The 26,619-nt window shown below is 41.7% G+C and overlaps 1 long non-coding RNA gene across 1 annotated transcript in view; it reads right to left on the bottom strand.

Moving 5' to 3' along the window:
• The window catches only part of LOC116591247, a 44,670-nt gene extending 23,502 nt beyond the window's left edge, over positions 1–21,168 (bottom strand). Inside the window, exon 1 of the long non-coding RNA XR_004285906.1 lies at positions 19,867–21,168. This is a non-coding gene — a long non-coding RNA (uncharacterized LOC116591247). The remainder of the gene's footprint in view (positions 1–19,866) is intronic.
• Between the last annotated feature and the right edge of the window lie 5,451 nt (positions 21,169–26,619).

Genomic DNA, 26,619 nt, shown 5'->3' with positions numbered 1-26,619 from the left:
AAAACATTTTTAAAACTAACTCATTATCATAATTTATAGCAGGAACTAGTCTCTTAGGTCTCAATGGACAGTCTGTCTGACATCATAGTCCCATTTGTATGATTCATTTTTTTAAAAAGCAATCTTGCCAGACCATTAAAAAGTAAAACAATTAATTACTTTTATGATAGTTGGTTGCCTTCTGGCCCCTAGTTTTTCTCTTCAAGGGGAACACTATCACTCATGCAGTCTTGCCTGATATTTCTGTCAATGCATGTCAGACTACTGCTCGCACATTACCCATCCAAAACATGCAAAATGAGGTCCTTATTTTACTGACCATTGCAAATTTAACACTATTCCTGTCTGTTTTGCTTACAGTTCTGTCTTCTACTCCAGGATCCCTTTACAGCAAAGCAATTATTCAACCTGACCCGCACGGCCATTACACCAAATGTCACCATTTATCCCAACAAATAGGAGAGCATTAGTTAAGGACAGAGCTGTTTTCACTGGTGCTCTCTCAAAGAGGACAGTGAGAAGGCTGTGGTGATGCAGAGCAAAGGATCAGGAAACAACTGCATGCCTTCTGAGATTGAAGGAATTCTGAAGATTCTCATCTTCATCCACTTCCAAAGGAAAGTCAAATGCCATCTAAGTCCAAGAGAACCTGGCTTTTGTGTCTCTCCCCCTTCCTTCTCACTTCACAATCTTCACAATTACAGAAAAAGCTCTCACTAGATTCTCTAATGCTTACTATAATCATTATGGCAGCAATTGCTGGGCGGATTTGCAATCTCTGATGTTTTACCACAATGAAGATATTAAATCCTCTCATAAACATGGTCTCATTAATTCCCATAATAATACTCTGATATGAAACTAGGATCAAGACCTTCAATACCCATTCTCTTTACAGACAGGGAGAGAGAACAGGGTGCTGGGAGGCCACAAGGGAATTCACTAAGCTGGAATTAAAAGCTAGTGTTCTGATTCTCATTAGGGCTAGTGCTACTATAAATGATTCCACATTTTAGAGGCACAAAATAAACAAAACATAAAAAATAAATAAATGAGGATCACGAGGATGGGGTGAAAATAAAAATAATTCCATCGATTTTTTTAAAGATTTTATTTATTTATTGACCAGAGAGAGAGAGAGAGAGATCACAAGTAGGCAGAGAGACAGGCAGAGAGAGAGGGGGAAGCAGGCTCCCCACTGAGCAGAGAGCCCGATGCGGGGCTCGATCCCAGGACCCTGGGATCATGACCTGAGCTGAAGGCAGAGGCTCAACCCACTGAGCCACCCAGGCACCCCAATTCCATCAATTCTTTTTTAAGATTTTATTTATTTATTTGACGGGTGGAGATCACAAGCGGGGTGGGGGCGGGGAAGCAAGCTCCCTGCTGAGCAGAGAGCCTGATGCGGGGCTCGATTCCAGGACCTTGGGATCATGACCTTAGCCAGAGGCAGAGGCTTTAACCCACTGAGCCACCAGGCGCCCCCCCCATAGAGTTTTAATAGCATTTCTGTAACTTGTGACTATAACTCTTCGCCTAGAGAAGAATATATAAAACCAAAGGAGAGTAAGGCAAGAGATTGAGACCACACAAAGAACTAGATGGTTTATCCTTTGACATAGAAAGCAAGCAAGTAGAGAAGAAACCATTAGTGACCAAAGGAAACACAGGGCAAGGTTTAAGGTACTGGTTTATTTTCAAAGACTGTGTGGTATGAACTACAAGGGAAAATTTTGAGGCATGTGAAGACCACCCATGCACTGGGTGCACATTCAAATATGGTTTTTCCTTTGAGATGAACCCTAAGTTTCATCTCCCCCATGAAGTCATCTTAGATTGCTATAGCTCAGAGTAATTTCTATCTTGGCTGACCTCCTACAGCATTTTCATCTAAACCATGGTTCTAGTTAGAGTATATGTCATTGTAAGGGGGGAAAAGAAGAACAACCATTAAAATCATCTTGGGGCGCCTGGGTGGCTCAGTGGGCTAAAGCCTCTGCCTTCAGCTCAGGTCAGGCCCAGGATCCCAGGGTCCTGGGATCAAGCCCCACATCGGGCTCTCTGCTCAGCAGGGAGCCTGCTTCCTCCTCTCTCTCTCTCTGTCTGCCTCTCCGCCTACTTGGATCTCTGTCTGTTAAATAAATAAAATATTAAAAAAAAAAAAAGATTATGTATTCAGAGACTTCCCTGTCTCACAATGACAGAGTAACTGATACCTGACTTGTCTTCCTACTGAAATGAACTATCACAATGAACAAAATACATGAGGCAACTGCTTTCAGGCAAAGAACAGGCAACATAGGACTGTAATTCCTGAGAGAAGGAAAGCATGAGATGATCTCACAACTCCCTTGGGCACATTCCTGCCATAACAGGGAGATTGAGACAAAGCCAAGTAAGCAGATAAGGCAGACATGGTTTTGGGCTGCTGAACAGTTAGAGCTTGTGAGATCAGCTACTAGAGAAGGACCCACACAAAGAAGAGCTCCCAAAAGTCAGTGTGGAGGCTCACCATGGATCCTGAGCAAAGGTGGATAGAGCTGCACCACACAGGGCAAGACTCCATGAGGTCCAGCAGATTGATTGCAACAGGGCTGAGATCTCGATAGTGTTACCAGTAGTAATGTCAGAGGTTATATGACCACCAGCAGATACTGGAGTTCTGGTCTGGAATCCAGTTGACAGCCAAGAAAGACTGCTTTAGGAATACAGTTCCTACTTTGGTAATGAGAACCTTGGGTGTAAGAACCATATCACAAAGTCAAGGCTACCATAAGAACTAACCTCAAAACCAAAATGAGTCTGTCCTACTGAAGAACAAAACTGAGCCCAACAGAACCAAAAAGGATCTACCCACGATTTAATTTCTCACAAGAACAAAACTCAACACTCTTTAAACTCAACATTCAACATCTAATCCAGGGTCTCTTTAATGAATCATTCATAATATCCAGACTACAGTAAAAATTTTCTAGATATGCAAAGAAAAAGATATATATTACCCAAGCTAAAGAAATAATGAAAAAAACAACAGAAATAGCACGCAAGATGTTCCAGATGCTGAAATTATTAGACAAGTACTTTAAAGGAGCTACTATAAACATATTAAAGGATAAAAAGTAAAAGATGGTCAAATTAACACACAGATGGAAAATCTCAGCAGAGAAATAGAAAATATAGATAAGAACAAATAAAAACTCTAAAACTGCGAAGTACAACATATGAAATAAAAATGATTAGTAAACTTGAAGAAAAATAAATAGAAATTATCCAATCTGGAGATGAAAGATAGGTTAAAAAAATGAAAAAATCTCAGTAATCTATGGGACAGTCATGTGGTGTAACAATTACAAAGTCTTCTATTAATCCAAAGAAGTAAAAAAAGAAGGAACAAAAACCATATGAGGCAACTAGGGAAAAAAATGAAATGGCAAACTAAAAACTAATAATATTAAGTGTAAATGAACTAAATATTCCAATTAAAGGGAGGGATTAAGAAAGGATCCACTGTCTGTAAGAGATATACTGTCTGTAAGAGATTCACTTGAAACATAAAGACAGCATTGGCTTAAAGTGAAAGAATGGAAATAGATACACCATGTAAACACTAAGCACAAAAAAGCTGCTGTGGTTTATGGATACCTTCAAAATAAAGAGTATTATCACAAATAATGGCAACATGGGGAATTCCATACAATACATTCTCTGAGAAAGAGAAAACTTGTGGTGGTTTATAGATGGCTCTGCACTGCAAGCAGGCACCATCCAAAAGTGGACAGTTGCAGCACCACAGACCCCTCTTGGGATATCACTGAAAGACAGCAGTGAAGGGAAATCCCTGCAGTGGGCCAAACTTCAAGTAGCACACCTTACTGCTCATTTTGCTTGGAAGGACAAATGGTCAGAGGTATGACTCTATTGTAAAATTCATGTGCTATGGAATAGTTTGGCTGGATGGGCACTGAATTGAAGTACCATGAATGGAAAATCAATGACAAGGAAATGGGAAGAAGAGGTATATGATAGACTTCTCTGGTTGGGCAAGATAACAAAGATATCTGTGTTCCATGTGATTGCTCACCAACAAGTGACCTCAGCAGAGGAGGACTTTAATAATCAAGTAGCTAGGATAATGTGTTATGTGGATACAAGTCAGCCTCTTTCCACAGGCACTCCTACCATTTTCCCATGAATAAAGTAGCCATAGCAGCAGTGAAGGAGATTATGCATGGGATCAGCAACATGAACTTCCACTCACCAAGGCCAATCTGGATACAGTTACAGTGGAGTACCTAATCTGCCAGCAGCAGAAACCAACACTCAGTTCTTGATACCACACCATTCCCTGGCCTGATTGGCCAGCTATCTGGTAGCAAGTTGATTACAGTGAACAACCACCATCATGGAAGGGGCAGTGCTTTGTTCTCACTGCAATAAATACTCTTGATATGGCTTTGCTTCCCCTGAATGCAATGTTTCTGCCGAAACTACCATTCATGGACTTACAGAATGCCTTATCCATCATCATGGTGTTCCATACAGCTTCCCATTAAGGGGCTTACCTCACAGCAAAGGGCTATGTGACAATGGGCCCATGCACATGGATTTCACTAGTCTCACTGTGTCCCTCATCATCCTAAAACAGCTGCCTTGAAAGAATGGTGGAATGGCCTTTTGAAAACTTAGTCACAGTGCCATCTAGGTGACAATACCTTAAAAGACTGTGACAATGTTATATACAAAATGTCCAAGATGTTATGTATGTTTTGTATCAGCATGCAATATATAGCACTGTTTCTCCCACAGCTAGAATTCATGAATCTCAGAATCAAGGGGCGGAAATAGGAGTAGCACCACTTACTACTACATCTATTGATCCACCAGTAAAATTTTTCCTTTGATCTCTCTGACCTTACACTTTGCTTCTCTACTGATCTTAGTTCCAAAGGGAGGGATGTGTCCACCAGGAGACACAACAATGATTCCACTGAAATGGAAGTTATGACTACAGTCCAGCCACTTTGGGTTCATGTCTCTGAGTCAACAAGCAAGAAGAGGGTCCGTACTGGCTAGAGTTTTTTTTATCCTAATTATCAAGAAGCAACTGGGCTGGTACTATACGGTGTATGTAAGGAACAGTATGTCTGGAAGACAGAATCCTTCAGGGTGTCCCTAAGTACTACAAGCCCTGTAATTAAAGTTAGTGGAAAACTGCAGCAACTCAATTCAAGCCAAACTGCTAAAGGCCCAGACCCTTCGGGAATGATGGTTTGAATCACTCCACCAGGCAAAGAACCAAAACAAGCTGGGATGCTTGCTTTAGGCAAAGGAATATGGAAATACTAGTTTAAATGGTATTAAAAAGTAGTTATAAATACCAGCTATGATCCTGTGACCAGTTGCACACATGAGGACTGTAATTGTTATGAGGATTTCTTACTTTGTTATATACGTGTTTATGTATATATAATCTGATATTTTGATTTTTCCCTCTCTTATCTCCATATCATCCAACATAAGATATATTAATAATAGTTAACTTTATGTTACCATATCTAAGTTATAGGATATCAAGAAGAGGAGTGAACATTACTTAAGCCCTCTGCAACCTCTTCTGAAAAATGGGTCAGTGTGCTTTCGGTTATATACATAGTTGTGTCATCTTGGGCAAAAGTAGGGCTTTGGTACTGTCTTTATTTGGAGATTAAGTATGACTTCTAGTGATGTGTATGTGTTCTAAACTGTCAAGAGATAGATTGTGATGATCAATTTTATGTCAACTCTACTAGGTAATAGTCCCCAGTTACTCAATCAAGCACTAATTTTAGGTGTTTCTCTGAAGGTATTTTGTAGATGTGATTAACATCTACAATCAGCTGACTTTAGTAAAGGAGATTATCCTAAATAATCTGGATGGGTCTGGCATAATCAGCTAGAAGACCTTATGAGCAGAACTGAGGTTTCCTTGAAGAAAAAATTCTGCCTGTGTATGAAAGCTTAAACTCCTGCCTGAATGCTTCCAACCTGTCCTTTTTTTTTTTTTTTTAAAGATTTTATGTATTTTATTTTAGAGAGAGAAAGAACACAACTGGGGAAGAGAAAGGGACTCGCAGGCTCCATGCTAAGCAGAGAGTCCAAGGAGGGGCTCCATCTCATGACCCTGAGATCATGACCTGAGCCAAAACCAAGTGTTGGCCATTCAACCAACTGAACCACCCAGGCACCCCTAAATCCCAACCTGTCCTTCTTGATGACCTATCACACAGATTTTGGACTTGACTAGCTAGCACCCACAATTTTATAAGCCAATACCTTGCAATATTGACAGACACACACACACACACACACACTCCTATATGTACATACACATATATTTATCTAACTAGATCTTTTTCTGTTGGAACTCTAATGGATACACTGCTCAACTCCTTTTCTGAATAAAGAACCCTGATACCAATTCTTGAAAATAACATATAAGAAAAGAAAATGATAAACCAATATTGTTCATGAACTACAGACACAAAAATTCATAATAAAATGCTAACAAATCAAATGTAGAATATAAAAATTATTATAATACATCATGACCAAGGGGGGTTATTCCCAAATGAAAGTTGGCATAATATTAGAAAATTGATCACTGAAATTTATCACTTTAACAGAATAAAAGAGAAAAGCCATATCACCATCTTAATGGAGCAGTGAAAGCATTTGACACTCTTCTTTGGTAAAACATCACCAGTAAATGAGAACTAGAAGGGAACTTTCCAGAGTGTGATAAAGAGCATCTGTGAAAACCTACAGCAAATTTATTAGTAGCGAAATATTGTGTTCCCCCTAAGAATGGGAATAAAGCAAGAATACCCATTCTTGGGGTGCCTGGATGACACAGTGGGTTAAGCCTCTGCCTTTGGCTCAGGTCATGATCCCAGGGTCCTGGGATCGAGCCCCACATCAGGCTCTCTACTCAGTGGGGAGCCTGCTTCCCCCGCTCTCTCTGTGCCTGCCTCTCTGCCTACTTGTGGTCTTTCTCTCTATCTGTCCAATAAATAAATAAAATCCTAAAAAAAAAAAAGAATACCCATTTTTACCACTTCCAGTCATCATTACACACAGAGCTCATAACCAGTGCAATAAAGCAATAAAAGTAATTGAAAAGCATAAAAATCTATAAGAAAAAGTATAACTCTTTATTTACAGATGGCGTGATTGCTTATGTTGAAAGGTTACTACCACTTGCTTTGTGGTAATAAGCTTTGTAATCTTGAGCTAATTACTTAGTATAATGAACCTATTGTCCCCATCTGTAAGATGGTGATATTAAGTTATAAGGACAAGATGAATAATACATATAAATTGTTTAGTGCCATGTCAGGCTCAATGAGATGTTAGCGTTGATGATAGTGGTAGTAACTTAAACAATCAAGGAGTTTATCCAGAGTTTTAACTTCTCTATGCCTCTGTTTCCTCATCTGTTAAATGGACAATACTATTGCCTACCACATAACATATTACAAAACATATTACAAAACAAATGCATATAAAGTGCTTAGAACATTGCCTGACACAAAATAAGTGTCAATAAGTATTATCTACTTTTATTATTATTTAATTATATGTTCCACACTTAGAATAATCCCATATTTTTAAATTGTTCTCTAAGAAGCCACCTTAAAAGAAAGTATTTGGGATTCAGTCTTCTTGGTGAGAAACGAAGCGGAGCTTCTCTAGAATCCTGAAGTGATATGTAGCCAAAGAAATTTAATCAGATTCCATAAGTAGTTACTGAATATTTGTATTCTATACCAGTCACTGCTAGGCACATTTATGTAATTTTAATCTCTTCTAATCCTTACACTAACTTTTGGGTGAGTACTACCCTCAGGCCCATTCTATGGGAAACTGAGACACAGAAAGATCAAATAATTGGCCAAAAGACCCACTGCTAGTAACTGACCAAGTTAAAATATCTTTTCAAAGCCTCCAAGTCACAGCATTCTGAGAGCTTCTTAGTCATGTACAAGACTAACCTCACCAGATTGTGTTTATTCTTTGTGTACAGATAAAATTAGTTAGTCAAAAGCATTTATTCTAAATGTCCAAATTAACACTGCAAGTTTGTGTCAAATGAATCCAAACTGTTGGGAGGGGGGTGCAGGAAGAGGGAGGGAGAAGGTATCACTCCACTCCGAGTATTTTGGATCAACACCAGCGTTTCTGCCCCAGTCTTCTAGACTCTATGTTATGAGGCAGAGAAATCAGGGCGTATAATATATGGAGTCTCACCAAACTCCATGCCAATTCTTGCCAGGAAGAAAAAAGAAGCAGCAGCTAAAAATGTAACCTATGCTGGATCCTTACACAAAGTCAGCCTTCATTACTTACTTACTGCTACATGTTGGTCTAGAAGAAATATTTCATTAACTACACTCTTGCTGTAGATTTTATCTAGTTGCCATAGAAACTTTGGAGGAAAAGCTTGTTTTTAACCCTTGGACTAGGTTTGCCACCCAGTTTCATAGCTCTATTTAAAGAGCCCCCTTGTTATTTTAAACTCTTCCCCTTCTGCTTGCCTGTTTTCTCCTGTGAGAAAGCTGGACAGGACCTGTTCATGACCTTCAAACTGCCACTTCCTGTGATTTTGAAGGCACAATTTCTGAGAGGAGATAGCAACAACCACGGTGCTTTTCTGTGTTCATCTGCAACATGGGCTCCAGTCACAAAGGAATTTTTTAAAGCTGAAGTTTCACTTCATCGCAAATAAAAATGAACTTATTTCTACCACTGTGGCCAAGCAAGCTCCCCACCCAGGCCAAGTCCTCACAAAAGGCATCACGAGCCACACCCAACTCCCCAGACAGCCTCTAAATGGGAAGTGGATGGTTTCTAGGTGCCCAAGTCCTTCAGTCCCTCTATATGCCCCTGCTCACTACTCCTGGGGTTTCCAAGTACATCACCAGCATTGTTTATCTGCATAGATTTCACTTCCCCAAGGGACACATATGTGCATCTCAGAACAGAAATCTAGGCTCAGTTTACAGTCTGTGGGCTCCCAGGATGTGAATTCCTGCCATCTTCATGTTGGATGACATCTTTCCAACACTGTCTCTTTGTTCTCCTGGCTGAGAGCTCATTTGGTGCATATGGAAGTTCTCATCTGGTTACAATTCATTTTGTTCCACAGGAGAGAGGTGGGTGTTGGACAATGGGTTGTACTCAGTGGAATCAGTCAGGGCCTAGCCTTGCTCTGGTTTGGAAGGAAGGCTGAGGGTTGGGATGTTGGGCATTTGGGGATGTTAGAAAATACAGCCTGTGGAAGATAGAAGATTGCTTCCAATCTCTTTGAATTTTGGTCATAGATGGAGGTGTGGTTGGCTACCATGGCTGTGAACAATTTCACATAAAAAACATACTGCTTTTGCCAAAGCAGATACAGTCTCCCAAAGACAAAGTGGGTTAGGAAGGGGCCTCATTTGTGTCCAGATCATGACTGCCACTCCATGGACTTAGCCTCTTAAGGTGAGGATAAAAACTGAGTGCTATGGTCTACCAAGGATCTTGAAACTAGCAGGCAATCCCACCTTGCAGGAGGGCCACCCACTCAGAACACCTTGTCTTAGAGCTCTCATGGTTACAGAGCCCCAGAGAAAGGGCTGGATGACTCCCACAAACAAAGGGAAAAAGAAAGATTCATTGCAACCTGTTCTGTTCCTGTGATTACTAACAAGTGAGATAAGCCAGCTCATCAGTGAAACACTCCCTGGAGATGAAAGGGCTTGAGGGTTGCCAAGACAGGCAGTCCTTCCCTGGTAGGAAGTCCAAAGGTAACCACTGCTGCTGGGCGGGTGTCTATAGCTGGCTCTAGGCTGACAAATACGCCGGCGAGCCCTAGATGTGGGCAAGGAGGAATTTCAGTTGCATCTGTGTGTCACTTAGAGCTACAGACTCCTTGTCTGTCTCATTTCTGAATGCCTTTCATGCCTCCTGCAAAGCCTAGTACACAGTAGATGTCAAAGAAGTGTTTGTTAAAGGTACACTGGGTTGTTTTTTGCTTTGGGGATTTTTGGGGCTATAGATCATAGATTTTTTTTTTTAAATAATAGTTTTATTGAGATATACATCATATATATATATATCATGAAGTTCGCCCTTTTAAAGTATATAATTCAGTGGGCTTTAGTCTATTTACAGAGTTATGCAACGATCACTACTATCTAATTTTATAACATTTTTATCACTTCTCCCCAAAACTCTGTACCCATCAACCATCATTCACTATCGCCGTCGCCTCAGCCCCTGGCAACCACCAAGTTACAGTCTGTCTCTGACCACAGATTCCTGACCAGTGCATTCAACAGTTTTATGGACCTATGCATAAACACACAAAGCAAAATTTCTACCTGGGTCATGCTCTTCAGAAAACATTCCTTGTGCTATCCTGGTTCTAGCTTCTCTAGTCTCATCTTTTCTATCATTTAAAAGAACAGATGGCTTCAGCCTCCTCCAGGCCAAGGCTGAGTCTCTGTATTGCCAAACATGTTGATGAGCACTGAAATTCAGCCCAGAATCACAATGAAAGCAAATGAGAAATACCTGTACATCACCAAAGTAATTCAGGCATGTCCCCCATGCTCTAGCACCATATAACAACTATATGGGTGACCCATGTTTGTGCACTAACTCTTAGCAAGAATGGACTTTGGCACATGCCAGGTCAGTGACGAGAGGTCAGGGTTGGTCTAAAAAGATAGCACTGAAGGTGGACAATGGAGTCGGCCATGGGAACTCACATGAAGAAGCATCAAGGGCAGTTTTAGGATGAAGCCTCAAACCTGAAGCTGAGGGATGTGAACTTACACTGGGATCAGGGGGCACAGCCTGAAGATCAAGCCCAAGACCGACTTTGTTCAGGAACCAGGATGGGCGGCCAAGTACTGAACCCAGGAAGCTGTGGAAGCTGAACAGAGTGAACAGGGCGGTTCCAAGGACTGTTGTCAAACAACTTGTTGCTACCTCAGTCAGCTTTATTAGCCCAGTTCAGCAGTTTTTGCCTGGGAGCATTTTAAAGGCACCACAGGATCTTGGACACTGTAAACCGAGAATCACTGAGGGATAACAACATGGAGAAGGTTCAGTCTTCCTTCAGCAGCTTAGCCTCCTTAGAAAATGAAAGCTGGTGAACACAGTTCTCCAATTCTAAGAATATTATGGCAGCTTCCCTCAGAGCAAGTGGTGAGACTGTATTCTATCTACAGTTGGTGCTTACCATGGCTTTTTCAGGATAGAATGTGAGCTTCTTGTAGGGCTTGGCCACGTCATTTTCATTTTCTGTCCCAGTGCCTAGCAGTGTCTGGCACATTATAACCACTCAATAAAGATTTATTTAGTGGGTGAATTAATTTCTAGTACCTTTCTCCAAAAAAAGATATGCTGCTCCTTTTTCCTAACTTCTCAAAGAGGAGGGAAATAACTGTGTAAGAATTTTTCCCTGAACTCACTGGCAAAGAGAGTACCTTTCCCCCAGAAATCCCTGTATTGGGCAGGGAAGATTATGATAAAATGTAAATGTGTGCTTTTAAAAATGTGCTACTCTTATCAGGAGAAAAAATGGTACAGCACATCCAAGAGGAAAATATGTGAGCTGAATAAAGATTTTAAAAACAAAAAACAAAAGACAAAAAACCAACAACACAGCACTTGATGTGAAGCCAGAGAAATGAGCTCTTGATGCTGATGGGGAGACGGCAAATACCTTGCGTGTGTGTTGACCCGTTTCCTCCCATGCTGGTGGCTGACAGCACTAAGCAAGGCTTAGGCTATCCTTTCCCACCAAACTGAGGTTTAACTTTAGAATTCTTGCCAACACTGTATTTCATGCGGTCATTACTGGGTGGCTGGTGTTGATAGACATAATATGAGCCATTAGTCATGGCTGAACGAGAGCACAGGAAGGACAGGGCTGTGCAAGAATGTGAGGTCACTTACAGAAGACAAGAAGGGGACCTGGGCGGAGCTCCAGTGGACAGCAGAGATCCTTGGTCTGGCTCAAGCCTTCTCTGTAGAACAGTCTCAGCCTAACTCAAGGAATGCCCTGAGGCTGGATCTGAAACCCAGACAAAAAAAAGGTCCTGTTTTCCAAGAAATCCAAGAAGCTAAGCTAAGAAGTCAGGTGACTTGGCAAAGTCTGTTCCCCAGGCCTGACTTCTAGAGGAGCAGGCAGTTTACTGGAGGGGGTGTGAAATAACTTAATTCTGCACCAGGCTGAGGGAATAATTGAGGCTGCCCAGGAGACACGCCTCAGCTCCAGATGGCCTGGACCCCAAGCTCCCCTGTCCATGTGGAAAATACCGATGTTATACAACTGGATGGAGCAAACTGTACCTGCCCCTGCATTGGGAGTCGCAGGGAAACAGGGAAGGAAGGGCTTGTTTTAGAAGTGAAGGGGTCCTCTCTGAGTTCTAGGCCAGCGGTTAGAGGAGGACCTTTTCTTCTTCTGTCCAACCAGGAGGGGACAACAGACAATTACCTGGAGCACAGCCTTCCGTCCGGCATGCTTCGCCTGTCTTCCCTGCTTAGCTCTGTAGGGCACGGCCTTAGTCTTTCTTCTGAGGCGGAGCAATGAAACCCTGGACAAGCTACCTGATGAGTTCTTTGACATACAGTGAGACAGCTGGGATAAGCCTTTAGGCTCTCATTCAAGACCACTTTTCCCACTGAACAGCACTGACTCACGTGGGCTGACAGGAGAAAGCCTGATGCTGACAGCTCCCATCATGAGGGCATCAAATGGCCCCAAAGAAGAGCGGGAGAGAGGCACTGCTCTGTACCTAATCTGAGTTTTCTGTGGTATTTTTCCTCAGAAGGTAGACACATTTTCTTGCCTTACACTGAAAGGACTCAGTAAGTAGTTTTGATGTTGAGAACATCCTTGTAACATGTCTGTTTGGCTGTGGATCTGAAGAGCCAGTGTGTGGGCTGGCCTGCCCTTTCTCAGAGGTGCTACAGGATAAGAGAAGTCAGGAAGACCCGATTCCAGCATGAGCGCTTACTAGCTCGGCAGCCTTAAGTTCTTACTTCTATTCTCTGAGCAACTGGAACTTTAGGACACAACTAATCACTTCTTTAGGGCTGGCCTAAGGATTGACAGTGTATTGAGATAGCATGACACATCACAGATGATCAATAATACTAAATCCATCCCTCCCGGCAAAGACAGAGGCTGGTGTTTCCCGCTCCTATGAAGTAGGCAGCCCAGGAGAAGTCTGTGTTCGAGCTGATCCTGGACTCCTGAATTTCCACTTCTCCAGGCCAAAGCTCTTCCCTCTTCTCCGCCTCTCTGCTGTCTCATCGGCCTGCAGGCTCAGGCCAGGGGTGAAGGGGGTGTTGGGAGAAGGTACCCGGCAACTCAGCAGGTCCAGCAGATTCTGTGGTCCCCTGGGCCCTGGCTCCTAAGTAGAGACAGGCAGCTGTGTGCTGCCCTTGGGGCTGCTTTGGGGTTAGTTTCCAATGAAGCACAATTTGGAGAGAATTAGAATCATTTTGTTGGGAGGTGACAATGGCCAGAAAGTCTGAGGGGGGAGCTGGAATTAAGGAGAGCTGAAGCTGTGAACGATACCTCAGTGGTGACCCCGGTCACCAGGGGATGCTCCAAAGGGAGCCCTAGGCTAGTTGCTCCATGAATCCCCTTCCCAGGTAAGACAGCAGGAGCCCATGTCAGAGTCCTTTCCCAATCTCCTCCCCTTCCTCACGGGGTCGGGTCTGCTCTCCTCGGCCGCGCTCAGCATCTGCCAGCTTCCTCAGCCAAGCCCACAGCCTGCCAGGAGGTCAGGTCCAAAACACAACGGCAACAGCAATAGCGAAGGCTGAGCAAACAGCCCTGAAATGATGATGAAAAGCTGAATCGGGGGAGCAGGCAGACTGTCTGGGAATGACACCAGAATGGTAAATCAGGGCAGCAAGTCCCCACATTCTCCAGACCAGGAACAGAACCGGAGTGGTGGCTACTTCTCCTGAGCACATTCTGGAAAAGCGGCACCCTTTCTTTCAAATACATTCACAAGATGGTTGTTAAGGCCGTGATGAAAAGCCATCAGAGTGGAGCAGGAATGGGAGGCCTTAGAGAAGGCCATTAAAGACTGGCATGTTTAAAAAAAAAAAAACTCTTCCCTAGCAACCACCAGTACAGTCCTGCCCTCTGAGAAGCCTCTAGTACATGGGTGCTCTGTCCTAGAGAGATTCAAAACTCTGCAGGGCAGCAAGAGGCGCAGTAACCCCCAGCCCCCACCTGGGACTCAGAACTGCAGTGCCAGGTGAAGGTGACCCTCCGGGGCCATGCTTAGGAAGTGAGCAGAGGCTTCTCAGGGGCACAGCCCCAGGGAAGGGAAGATTGGCCTGAAACGAAATCGGGATAAGGGGAGTCAGCACAGCATGAAGACCCCCAAAGCCATCTCCTTCCTCCTCATGAGCCATGCAGCCCCAGGTCGTGGGTTCTCAGGAAGCAGCTACCTGTACCTTTAGAGAAATCAGACCTCTCAGACGTTGAAATAGCATCAAGTGTATTTGGTTGAGGCAAGCCTGCCATTTCTTTCTCTAAAATGTCTTCCTGGTTTTCCTTTTCCTCTCTTCATTTTCACACTGCCCTAGTCCAGGATGTGTCACGTCACTCTTGGATAATTGCCATGGCTTTTAGGTGGCCTTCTTGGCACAGCTCTCTCTCTTCGAGTCTTCCTTGCTATGGCCAGAAGACTCTCTCCCTAAGCCACTTTTGTATCATGAAATTCCCTACATCAGATTTTATGCTGATATCCCATGATGGCATGTCTGGTGTTCAGTTCCCTCTGTCTGGCTCTCCAAACCCTCCATAATCTAGACCCAGCTTCTACGGCTCATGGCAAATCTGGACAACTGCTCCCTGGTCCCTGTTCCTGCAGACTTGTCCTCACCTCCATTTCTTATTCCTCCCTCCTGCCGTGCCTTCCTCACCCTCTCTGCCTAATCAAATTCTACCCCTCCTTCAAACCCAGCTGTAGTTTCATTTATTCCTTGCCCTTCAGGACTTCTTAGGCCCCCATGATCTCCCACGCCTCTGAATTTCAGCTGAAGTCAGTGGTTCAATGTGACTCTTGAGGAGATTCTGATTGTCTCATTCGTCTGTCTAGTGTGCACGGGATTTGAGAGCAGGGCCACTGCTTGTATCCTTCAATGGGAACCTACAGAACCAGACAGACCATGATGTTCATATACAAAAAAGTCACAATTCATGCTTGTTGGCTCTACAAAATCCAGGGTGACCTTGAAGTACAGTGAAGTCATTTATTCATTCAGCAAACGCCTATTGAAGAGCTACTATGTGTCACAATCCGTGCTGAAAGTCAGGATGTGAAAAAGATGGGCATGATCCTCGGAGAACTTACAGAACAGTGGAAAAGACAGTTAAACAAGCAGTTATGATACAGACTAGCATGATGATGTTCTGATAGGGAACAAAGAGCATGCTCTAGGAGTACAGAATGAGGCCAGCTAACCTAGTTTTGGGAGATCACAGAAGGATTTCCATGGGGGCTGGTGTTTCTTAAAATAAGATCTCAAGTTAGCTGGTGAAGGGTGCCAGAGAGAATGAGAGAAGAGTAGTTTAAAAGGACTGAAAGCGTTTTAAACTAGCTTGATCATTTCTCAGAATGATACCTTGGTTTTCTTCTATTTACTTAGAGGCACTTTATGCCATAGAAAAATCATTAAATGATAATGTAATTATCTGTCTAAATCTATTAATCTATCCACCCATCCCTCTGTTGTATTCTCAGCCAAGTGTACACAAGTCTTGAGTACTTGCTAGACATGGTCTAGGTGGGAGCATGAGGATACATTTTTTTACAGTATCTCTAGATTTTCCTTCTTAGCTGCCTGAGATGTTTGGAATAGAGTTACTTACAAATAGAGGGTGGGGAAGAGGGAGGAGGAAGGAGGGGTGGATTGGACTCACACACCCTATTGCTATTCATAGCATTTCTTTTTCAACTAAAACATGGGAATAATCTGACTGCCAAGCTATTATGGATAAAATGAAGAGACTGTCTATGTGCAAATCTGTGCTGCCTTTCTATTCCTGAGACCCGAAGGGCGAAGGCCCATCCCAGCTGCATTTTCACATGTTCAGATCAGCAAGATAGTTCCTTGGAGAGAAAGGCAGCGAATTTACACATCACCCATTTCTCAGAAGGAAGCCACAGCCTGGATATGCTGGCATTTTATTATGCCACTTCTAGATGACTTATTTAATATTGTCTCATTAAATTTTAAAAGAACACAAGTGGTATTACAAATAAAACATGGGATTCCAGGGTACAAAGATGAATGATTAAATCCAACTAATATTTTTAAGTTGCTGAAGAAATTGAAGAAGTCTGTGTGCTCATGCGGGAGAAGAGAGAATATTTTGTGATGGAATGTCCTTCCAGTCACGCTGAGAACATCCTAGCCAGGGACCTACAAGCACAGAAGCACGGTGTCATCTAGCTCACCAAGATCCACTGCCTTCCATTGCTGTGTGGAGCCATGGCTGGACCTCAGTGTCCCCCACTAAGTATTCAGGGCACAGGCATCAGACTCCTTTTTGTTGTTGATGGGTGAAAGGCTGAGGAACACACCCAGGACCCTGCAACTCCACGGACTGGCTTGGAAACAGGAAGGCTCTGGCTGTGATATTCAAGCACATTAAATGGCCGGAATTATCCCGAGCCCTGCAGCATTAGTTCATTGTCTTGCTGGTCTTTGACGCGGAGTCCGCTGGAGAAAGGCTGGGCGTAATTAGCAGGCCTGGTGAAAAGGGCTTCACTCATACCACATGCCCCGTTTTTGTCCTTAGAAGAGGGTGTTAATCTGAGAAAGGGTAAGCCTCTAGGGAGATACACTGATAAAGAATTTTGAGGCTGGCTCTCTAGTTTCGGTGACTTTCAGGTGGGGCAGAGATTTTCAGGCAGAATGTAGATTTAGGCCAGGACACTTGCCAGGGATAGAATCTAATGGAACCTGGCTGCTGACAATTGTGCACAGTGAGCTGTGGGCTCCTGTGTTGGGGGAATGAGATGTATTTTTCTAATAAATTCTTCCCAGTCTATATGAGTTGTTACCAGGTACTTAAGCGACTCAATAACTTAATTTTTCATTTTAAACCGTGCTCTGTATAGGAAACAAGGCTGACATTATTCGGATTTTCAGACTTTAGATATGCCTCAGCCAGCCAGGCTTGTTTCAGACCCTGAGGTAGCATTGCAGAAATATTTCTTATAAATGATAATAAATAACCCACACTGTTCTTTGGAAAAGCAGAATCAGTCTTTTTGATGGCATGAAAAAGCTCAGCAACAAGAAGAATATGGAGGTTTTTAGCACTCTGTAGATATAAATACAATCTCTCTGACTGGAGGGTCTCCCACACATATTGCCAGCTTCCATTTACTAGACCATAAGTCTCCTCTAATTCCTGAGCCCTTTAGCTCATAATTTTTTGAATAGCCAAGTATGTTCCCTTTCATGAGGACCCTACTATTCTTCTGAACAGGCTAGCAAGCTTCCCGGTTCCCCTTCCTTCATTCCTAGTGTGATCATGGTCTCCAAGATGACTCTGTCCCCCACCTCAGTGGTTCTGTTCCCCTAACACACCCACCCGGACCCAGGATGTGGAGATGCATCCTCAGAGCTTGGGGGCAGGCTTGGTTGTGCCAAGACCAGGTGCCATGATTTAACCAGGAGTGAACTCAGGACTTCAGCATTTGAATAAAACCGGAAAGTCATTTGTTTTGATGTCCTTCCCCAACAATCATTTCTTCTCTAGTTGAAAGCCTCACTGCTTTCTAAGACAGCTGTGTGTAACAGCCAGACGTCACCAATTGCCATAAAGATCTCCCACCCCGACCCCCTTGGTTCTACTTCAGTCGCCCCATTTCCCTTAAGCATCCCCCAGCCATCCCTCCCCGCAATGATCACAGCTAGTTGCTTATATGTATATCGTTTTTTTCCTGCCAAACTCTCAAAGGCAGGAGCGCTGTCCTATTTATCTTTGCATCTCCATTGTGGCTGACAAGCAAGAGTTGAAAAGAAAGGGGCACCTCTTCTAGCTTTCCCTTCAGCACTAATTCATCTAACTCTATCAGTCAACCAAACCAATCTATTTAACTATTCCAAAGTTCAATCCACATTTCTCCAACTTGTCTGAAAAGATATCATGAAAGATCCTGTCAAGTAGTCTTCCAAAACCCAAATGTATGCGCTTGATCTTTGGGTTTAATACTTCAGTTTAAAACATGGAAATTGGGGTACCTGGGTGGCTCAGTTGGTTAAGTGTCTGCCTTCACTTCAGGTAAGGATCCTGGGGTCCTGGACTGACTCCCTCATGGGGCTCCCTGCTCTGTGGGGAGTATACTTCTCCCTCTCCCTCTGCCTCTCCCTCCTCCTCTCCCCCCATGCCCCGCTTGTGCTTTCTCTCAGTCTCTCAAATAAATAAATAAAATCTTTTTTTAAAAAAACATGGAAATGAACTTCATTTGTGATATTTTTAGTATGCGAGAACCTGGTAATCATGTCTCCCCATCCTTTCTACACTTTAACAAACTACTTGTTAGATAACACGTTTTAGAAATTTGTTGGTGCTTAATGTGAAGAGTACTAGTCTGAAGTTTCCAGAATGCACCTCTGAAACGTGGGGTAACAATTTCTCCCTCTGATCTGTGGATATTCCTTCCTTGTTCAAAGATTGTTAAAACTTGTTCTTCAAGCCTATCTTTAAATTATTTTTGTTCCCTGGAGAGTAATTTTTCTGGTCTTAAAAACCTGAATGTATTTCAAATGGCCAGCTGCTCTCAATATCTTTGTCCCCAACAGGGGCTTCACCCCACCTCTGTAGGATGTGGAGTGTGGTGAGAGTCTGAAAGGGAGCCGCTGGAGCTTTCCCATCAGCTATTGGCAGAAGTAGATTTGCCATGAAGCTAATGGAGCTGAATCTTCAGAGTCCTTCACTAATTGTGTATTCTTTTTCTTAAAACTGTTCTGCCAAATTGTGTAACCTTCAAAGCTTACAGATACATGGATCTGCCCTTGGGTCTTGGGTAAGCTCACATATTATGCTTCCACTGAAAGTGTTCTTACGGGCATTGCAAATAACCAGGCTATCAAAGCAAGAAATGAAAATATAGGGGTGTTTTATAGGCTAACTAGAGGCTTGAATTACTCATTACCAATACCATCGTTTCAGCAAGAATTTAGGAAATTCACTTAACCTTATTGTTATTTCAGTCCTAGTTGACACTCATTAAGTGTTGACCCACCATGGCTCTACCCCGATTTAAAAATAATTTGATAAATAAAAGTACCTGTTGACATACATATAAAACAGAAGAATTAACCTTTCAGAATGAGGATTTATTCAATGAGGGGATTGATTTAATGAGTGTGTACCAAATAAGGAAAAAAGAATGTAAGATTTACAGTTGGGAGAACGGACTTCTGAATGCAACCTAGGAAGCAGAAGCTTGAACATATCCCTTCATCCATATCAGTCTTAATTCCCCTTCTGGAAAATGGAGATGACAACACTTCCTGATAAAGAGATTGTGAAAAATGATACCATATATACTAACATACTTTGTAAACTGCAGAGATGATTTATAGATGGATGGTGTTATCATCTCCTTAAATCATCAAAATTGATTGATTTACAAAAATTTGACTTGACACAAACTTTTCTGACGTGCAGACTGTACATACTATTGGCAGTCACTTAGGGCATGAGTTAAAAACTCATCAATGACAATGCAAATACCAAATACTATACAGATCACTGTCAGTTTAAACATCAATAAAACATCTTACCTTAAGGGTAAAATCTCTGCAGTCCAGAATGTTTTTTTCCATTCAATGCAGTAGAAATGTTAATGATGTTGGGAAGTTCAGGATCAAAAGACGTGTTATCCAACATTGTTATAGGATAAATATTCCTTCAGTTCCTTCTTTTAATGTGCTCCAGAGTCTAGGCTTTTTTGCCGATACTCCCCAGCCCAGGAAAACATCTCTCTGGATTTCCAGAGTGCTTGCAACTCTCCCCCTGCTTTTGCTCTCCCATTAATAACACAACCTTCCAATTTGAGGATATCTGTCCATTCAGAGAAACAGCCTTGGACAATAGTCTTGGGTTGCCCTTAAGATGCTTAAGCTCCTAGATGGCAGAAAGATTTTAGCACCTGTTTCGTTTCAGAGGTTGCTGGAAGACTCAGCAAGATGTTAAGCCTCCGTCAAGCCTCTCAGGATGTCTGAACACCTAGCTTGCAGGATCGATCTGTTGAGGTGGAAGGCTACCGCCTAAGTTTGCTTAACTCAGTTTAACAGCGATTTAAACATATATTCTTCTCCTCATAATCTGTTGCACTAGAAGGAAGGCTTCATTTCACAAAATTCCATGTTGAGTGCAGTTTCCAGGCTCAGTGGAGACAACTGCATTCATTACCACCAGCTCTGACTTTCAATTCAGACAGGAATCCTATTTCAGTTCATTATCTCTCCGAGTTCCGGCTTCCTCAGTCTCCATTAGGAAGTCCGTTGCCTTGCTGCCAAGAGGCACTGAAGGTGAGTGGCCCAGTTCCCTACAACAGGTGCCAGCTGCCAGCAGTCTCCTCCTTGCCAAGCACTTCCCCTCTACTGCTCTGTCTTCTATAGGCCAGAAACCCATCTTCCCTCATTAGGGAGAATACGCCTTTGTGAGATCAGCTCTGACACATAGAGCCCAGCCAACATGTTCTTTCTGTACCTCCCTCTTCCCTTTCCTTCATGCCTGCCACTCCTATAACCTTCCATCACTCCCACTGTAAGTTAGCTCACCAGGTCTCTTTTCACCTCAAATACAAAAGGATACAGACTGGGTGTTCAAAAGGATACAGAGTGGGCATTCAACCTCTTTTCTCAGCATTTCCCTCCTACTAGTGAACCTACGGCTTTCAAAGAAGTAAAAAGGGGAAGGAAATAAGAAATCAAGGCCAATTTTGGACAGAAGGAAGAGTGAGGCAAAGAAAAAGAGAAATGTGGGGTGAGAGTCTTAGGACATGAGGACACCTGCTTGGAGTCAGAAACACTTCCCAGGAGAGCAGAGGCCCCCAGGACCATAAACCTAAGCATGATTTAATTGGCATGAAAAATTAGTCTCATCAATCCTCAGTTTTATTTAAAAATCAATTAGATGGAACTAAAATAGGTTTATACTTGTGCACTGGTGGAGTTTTCTTCTACCTTCACTCTTGTCATTTCTTTCCCTTCTTTGAGTTTAGTAAAACAAATAAAAAACCAGACCTTGTGTAGCATAAAACATCAAAACTGCCAAAGGGGACAATGTGTGTGAATAACAAAAAGATGTGTTGTTTTGTAGACTCTCGCCTCTGAAGGATGTAAATTCCCCTTCATCCCCCCTCAGGAGGATCTTCAGGGAACCTCTTACATGATGAAGTTAGGAACAGAACCTCCAAGGTTTGCCATGCACTTGATGAAGCAGACCCCTGTCCCCTCAGATCTTTCCACCACCTTCTCACACACCAGCCTCAGCACTGCCTTAATTTCCAACAGCCAACACCGGCTTCTCTTGTAAAGGACCCTGAGGTCTGCATACAGGCTGCTGGAAGCAATTGGGAATTTCCATCTTGGGGAGAAAGGTAGGGATAAGCCTTAACAACCAGTGATTATTGATTGCAGGAGGGTCAACGATCCAGCTCTCTGTCCTTTGCTAATGAAGAAGACTTTGAATTAAGACCTCCTACATCCCCAAGAACAGCTCTGAAACTTTGCTTGATATTTTTCAATACCCCTCTTCCTGATCCCACTCCCCACCCCCTAATTTTTCCAGGGAAGGCTTCCTAATAAATCACTTTCACATGATCCCTTCCCTCATCTCAGCAGCTGCCTCTGAAGATCCCAATCTAAGACATCCTAGAATGGAGCCAAGAAGGGGAGAGAGAGAACCAGCCTCCAGTAGGTGGGAGGGCAGGAGATGCAGCAGGGAGATAAGAGAGAAGGTCTTGACCTAGAGACTGAAAGGAGACTTGATGGAAAAGTAAAGAAAAGAAATATTTTGTACCATCTTCAAGTTCCCTTATATCTTCTAGTAATAATTTTGTGTGTGTGTTTGTACATAATTTTCCTCTTTCCCTTTCCTTTCTGGTAAAGGACTATACTGCACGATTTGGGGATATTACAAGCATAACTAAAGAGATGCATGTTATTTTATTCTAAAATGTATTTTCTTTATACTTTCCTAATTTTGGTAACAACAAAATAGCTTTGACAGGAAATAAAAGAAAACACAGTTGAAAAAAATGGGATTATAGGAGCCTCTAACAAAGTAACTGTAGGATATGACAGGAATAATAGGTGGAAATGGAGAGCCATCTCCTTTCAGGTTTCACAGAGGTACCCATCTGATCCTCTCCCCTCCCTGAACTTGAGGGCAGTCCCATTTCTGTCATGGGTTTGAGAAGTTTGGCTGAGACTCTTAACCTCTGCATCACCTTTCTCCCTCTGTAATATGAATGACAGTTATGAAACTAGCATCTGTTACGCCATGCTTTCAAGGTACTAATGTTTTGAAGTTATTAATATTTATTAATATTAACCTATGTAACAATCCTTTGAGTAGCTATTGCTATCTTTACAGACAGGAAACCAAGGCACAAAGAGATAACATAACAGAAATCTTCATAGGTACCTAGTGATGCTCAGCATCACCAACTATCATGGAAAAGCAAATCAACACCACAATGAGATATTACTTCACACCTGATAGAATGCCTAATATCAAAAAGACAAGAAATAACAAGCATTGGCGAGGATGTGGAGAAAAGGGAGCCCCTGTACACTATTGGTGGGAAAGTAAAGTGGTACAGCCAGTGTGGAAAACAGTATGGAGTTTCCTCAAAAAATTAAAAATAGAACTACCCTATGATCTAGTAATTCCATTTCTAAGTATTTATCTGAAGAAAATGAAAGCACTAACTCAAAAAGATATTGGCACACCCATATTTATTGCAACATTATTACAATAGCCAAGATATGGAAACAAGCTATATCCACTGATGGTTAATGAATAAGGAAATTGTGATATATATATATATATTTCAGCCAATAGAAAGGAATGAGAGCCTACCATTTGCAATGACATGGACAGAACTTGAGGGCCATTATGCTAAGTGAAGTAAGTCAGACAGAGAAAGAGAAATACCATATAATCTCACTTATATGTGGGATCTAAAACAAACAAGCAAACTCATAGATACAGAGAATGGAATGGCAATTACCAGGGATGGGGGTTGGAGGGTGGGAAAATGGGTGAAGGAAGGTCAAAATGTATACAATTCCAATTATAAGTAAATCATGAGAGTGTAACTAATGTATAGCAGGGTGACTACAGTTAATAATACTATACCGCCTGGTTGAAAGTTGCTAAGGAAGTAGATCTTAAAAGTTCTCATCACAAGGAAAAGCTTTGTAACTAGAATGATAGTTGTTTAGACTTATCATGGTGATAATTTTATAATATAATCAAAATAATGAATCACTATGTTGTACATTTGAAACTAACATAATGTTATATGTCAATTATTTCTCAATTAAAAAAATAATAAAATGAGGGGTGCCTGGGTGGCTCAGTTAGTTAAGCATCTGCCTTTGGCTCAGGTCATGATCTCAGGGTCCTGGGATCGAGTCCCACATCCAGCTCCCTGCTCTACAGGGAGCCTGCTTCTCCCTCTGTCCCTCCCTCTCTCCCCCACCCCCAACTTGAGATTGCCCTCACTCTCAAGCTCTCTCTCTCTCTCAAATAAACAAATAAAATCTTAGAAAAATATAAATAATTAAATAATAAAATGAAACAAAGTCTGCTTTTCCTACTTTACATAGTTGTGAGGATGAAACAAAATAACATATGTGAAAATCCTCTGACAATTCTAATGCACCACACATGTGGTGTACATTATTATGAAGAGTATCATCATTACTCTTGTCACTAGTATTGACTGCATTAATAGTTGCTATCAGAGCTATGGACCTATCCATGTTATAATCTTTCTATAACCTACTGAAAGGTTATTTTCCTGGAAAGGGTATAGTGGGGCATTGTGGCCTGTAGAATATGTTTATTTAGAGTTTACATATTACTTTCTGTCTGTGGTGGGGGACCTCAATTTGAACCTAATGTCTCTCTCTAGTATCTAGTTGTTTCTGAAGGATTAGCCAAGCAGGCTGACCAGGGAGCTGCTGAGGAGACCTAAGAGAAGAACTACAGAGATGGCTCTTGGCCCTGAGCTTAGCAACTGCTTTGGGTTGAAACATAACAACAAAACAGCCTTTGTTAGGGCATAGAACAGATCCTTCTTTCCTCATAGCCCTCAGGATGAACCAACCCTACACTTAACCAAAGTTTGGAAACTTCACAACATTGGTGGAGGAAATTGAAGATGACACAAACAAATGAAAAGTTATGCTATGCTCACGGATTGGAAGAATTAATATTATTAAAATGTCCATATTACCCAAAGCAATCTACAAATTCAATGCAACCCCTATCAAATTAAGCAACTTTTTTTAAAAATGAGAACAAATAATACTAAAATGATATGGAGCTACAAATGACCCTGAATAGCCAAAGAAATTTTGAGGAAGAAGAACAAAGCTAGACGTATCACAATTCCAGATTTAAAGATATACTACAAAGCTGTAGTAATCAAAACATATGGTACTGGCATAAAAATAGACACATAGATCAATGAATAGAATAGAGAGCCCAGAAATAAACCCACAATTGTCTGGTCAATTAATCTATGACAAAGGAGGCAAGAATGTACAATGGGGAAAAGACAGTCTTTTCAATAAATGGTGCTGGGAAAACTGGACAGCTGCATACAAAGAATCAAATTTGGCCACCAGTTAACACCATACACAAAAATAAACTCAAGACGAACTAAAGAACTAAATGTGAGACGTGACCATAAAATTCCCAGAAAAGAGCACAGGCCGTAATTTGTGTGACATTGCATTCTTCTTGATATGTATTCTAAGGCAAGGGAAAAAAAGGAAAAACAAACTACTGAGACTACATCAAAATAAAAAGCTTTTTCACAGCAAAGGAAAACATCAAAAAAAAAAAAAACCCAAAAACAAAAACAAAAAAACAAAACAAAAAAACCAAAAAGGCAAACTACTGAATGGGAGAAGATAGTTACAAATTGATATACCCAATAGTGGGTTAATATCCAAAATATATAAAGAACTTAAACAACTCAACACCAAAACAAAAACACAAACAAAAACAAAAACCCAAACAAGCTGATTTAAAAATGGGCAGAGGACCTGAATAGACATTTTTCCAGACAAGACATGCAGGTGGCTAACAGAAATATGAAAAAGTACCCAACACCACTAATCATCAGGAAAATGCAAATCAAAACCACAATGAAATATCACATAACACCTGACCTGTTAGAATGATTAAAAGAAAGACAAGAAATAACAAGTGTTAACAATAATGTGGAGAAAAAGGAACCCTCATAGACTGTTGGTGGGAATGTAATTCAGTGCATCTACTGTGGAAAATAGTATGGAGGTTCCTCAAAAAATTAAAAATAGAAATAGTATATGATCTAATAATTCCAATATTGGGTATTTACCCAAAGAAAATGAAAACACTAATTGGAAAAAATATATGCACCTCAATGTTTATGCAACATTTATTGTATATTGTAGCACTATTTACAGTAGCCAAGAGATGGAAGCAACCTAAGTGTCCATTGACAGATGGATAGATAAGAAAGATGTGGTGTATATACACAATGGAATATTATACATAAAAAGGATGATATCATGACATTTGAGACAACACAGATGGATCTAGAAGGTATTAGGCTAAGTGAAATAAGTCAGTTTGAGAAAGACAAATGCCATATGATTTCACCCATAAGTGGAATAAAACCAACAAAACAAATGAATAAGCAGACGAAAAAACAGAATCAGACCTATAAATACAGGGGACAAACTTGATGTTTGCCAGAGGGAAGGAGGATAGGGTTTTAAGCAAAATGGGTGAAAGAGAATGGGAGATACAGGCTTCTAGTTATGGAATGAATAAGTCATGGGAATAAAGGGCACAGCATAAGGAATATAGTCAATGATATTGGTTTTTTAAAAAAATATTTTATTTATTTGAGACACAGAGAGAGTGCACACAGAGTGGGGGAGCAAAGGGAGAGAGAGAGAGAGAATCTCAAGCAGACCCTGCCGAGTGTGGAGCCTGAGGCAGGGCTCAATTTCATGATCCCAAGATCACGACTGGAGTCAAAAATCAAGAGTCAGAAGGCCAAGTGGCTGAGCCACCCAGGTGCCCCTATAGTCAATGATAGTGTAATAGTGATGTATGGGCACAGACGGCGGCTACACTTGTGAACATAGTCTAATGTGTAAGCTTGTCTAATCACTATGTTATATACCTGAAACTTATATACATTGTGTCAACTATATTCAAATAAAAAAAAAAACTGAAGATTTTTCTGAAAAAAAGAGGGAACCAACCCTATCAACACCTTGATTTCAGACTTC

Source organism: Mustela erminea, chromosome 5 (assembly GCF_009829155.1).
Source record: "Mustela erminea isolate mMusErm1 chromosome 5, mMusErm1.Pri, whole genome shotgun sequence".
NCBI lineage: Eukaryota > Metazoa > Chordata > Mammalia > Carnivora > Mustelidae > Mustela > Mustela erminea.
This window is presented reverse-complemented; position numbering and strand designations above follow the sequence as displayed.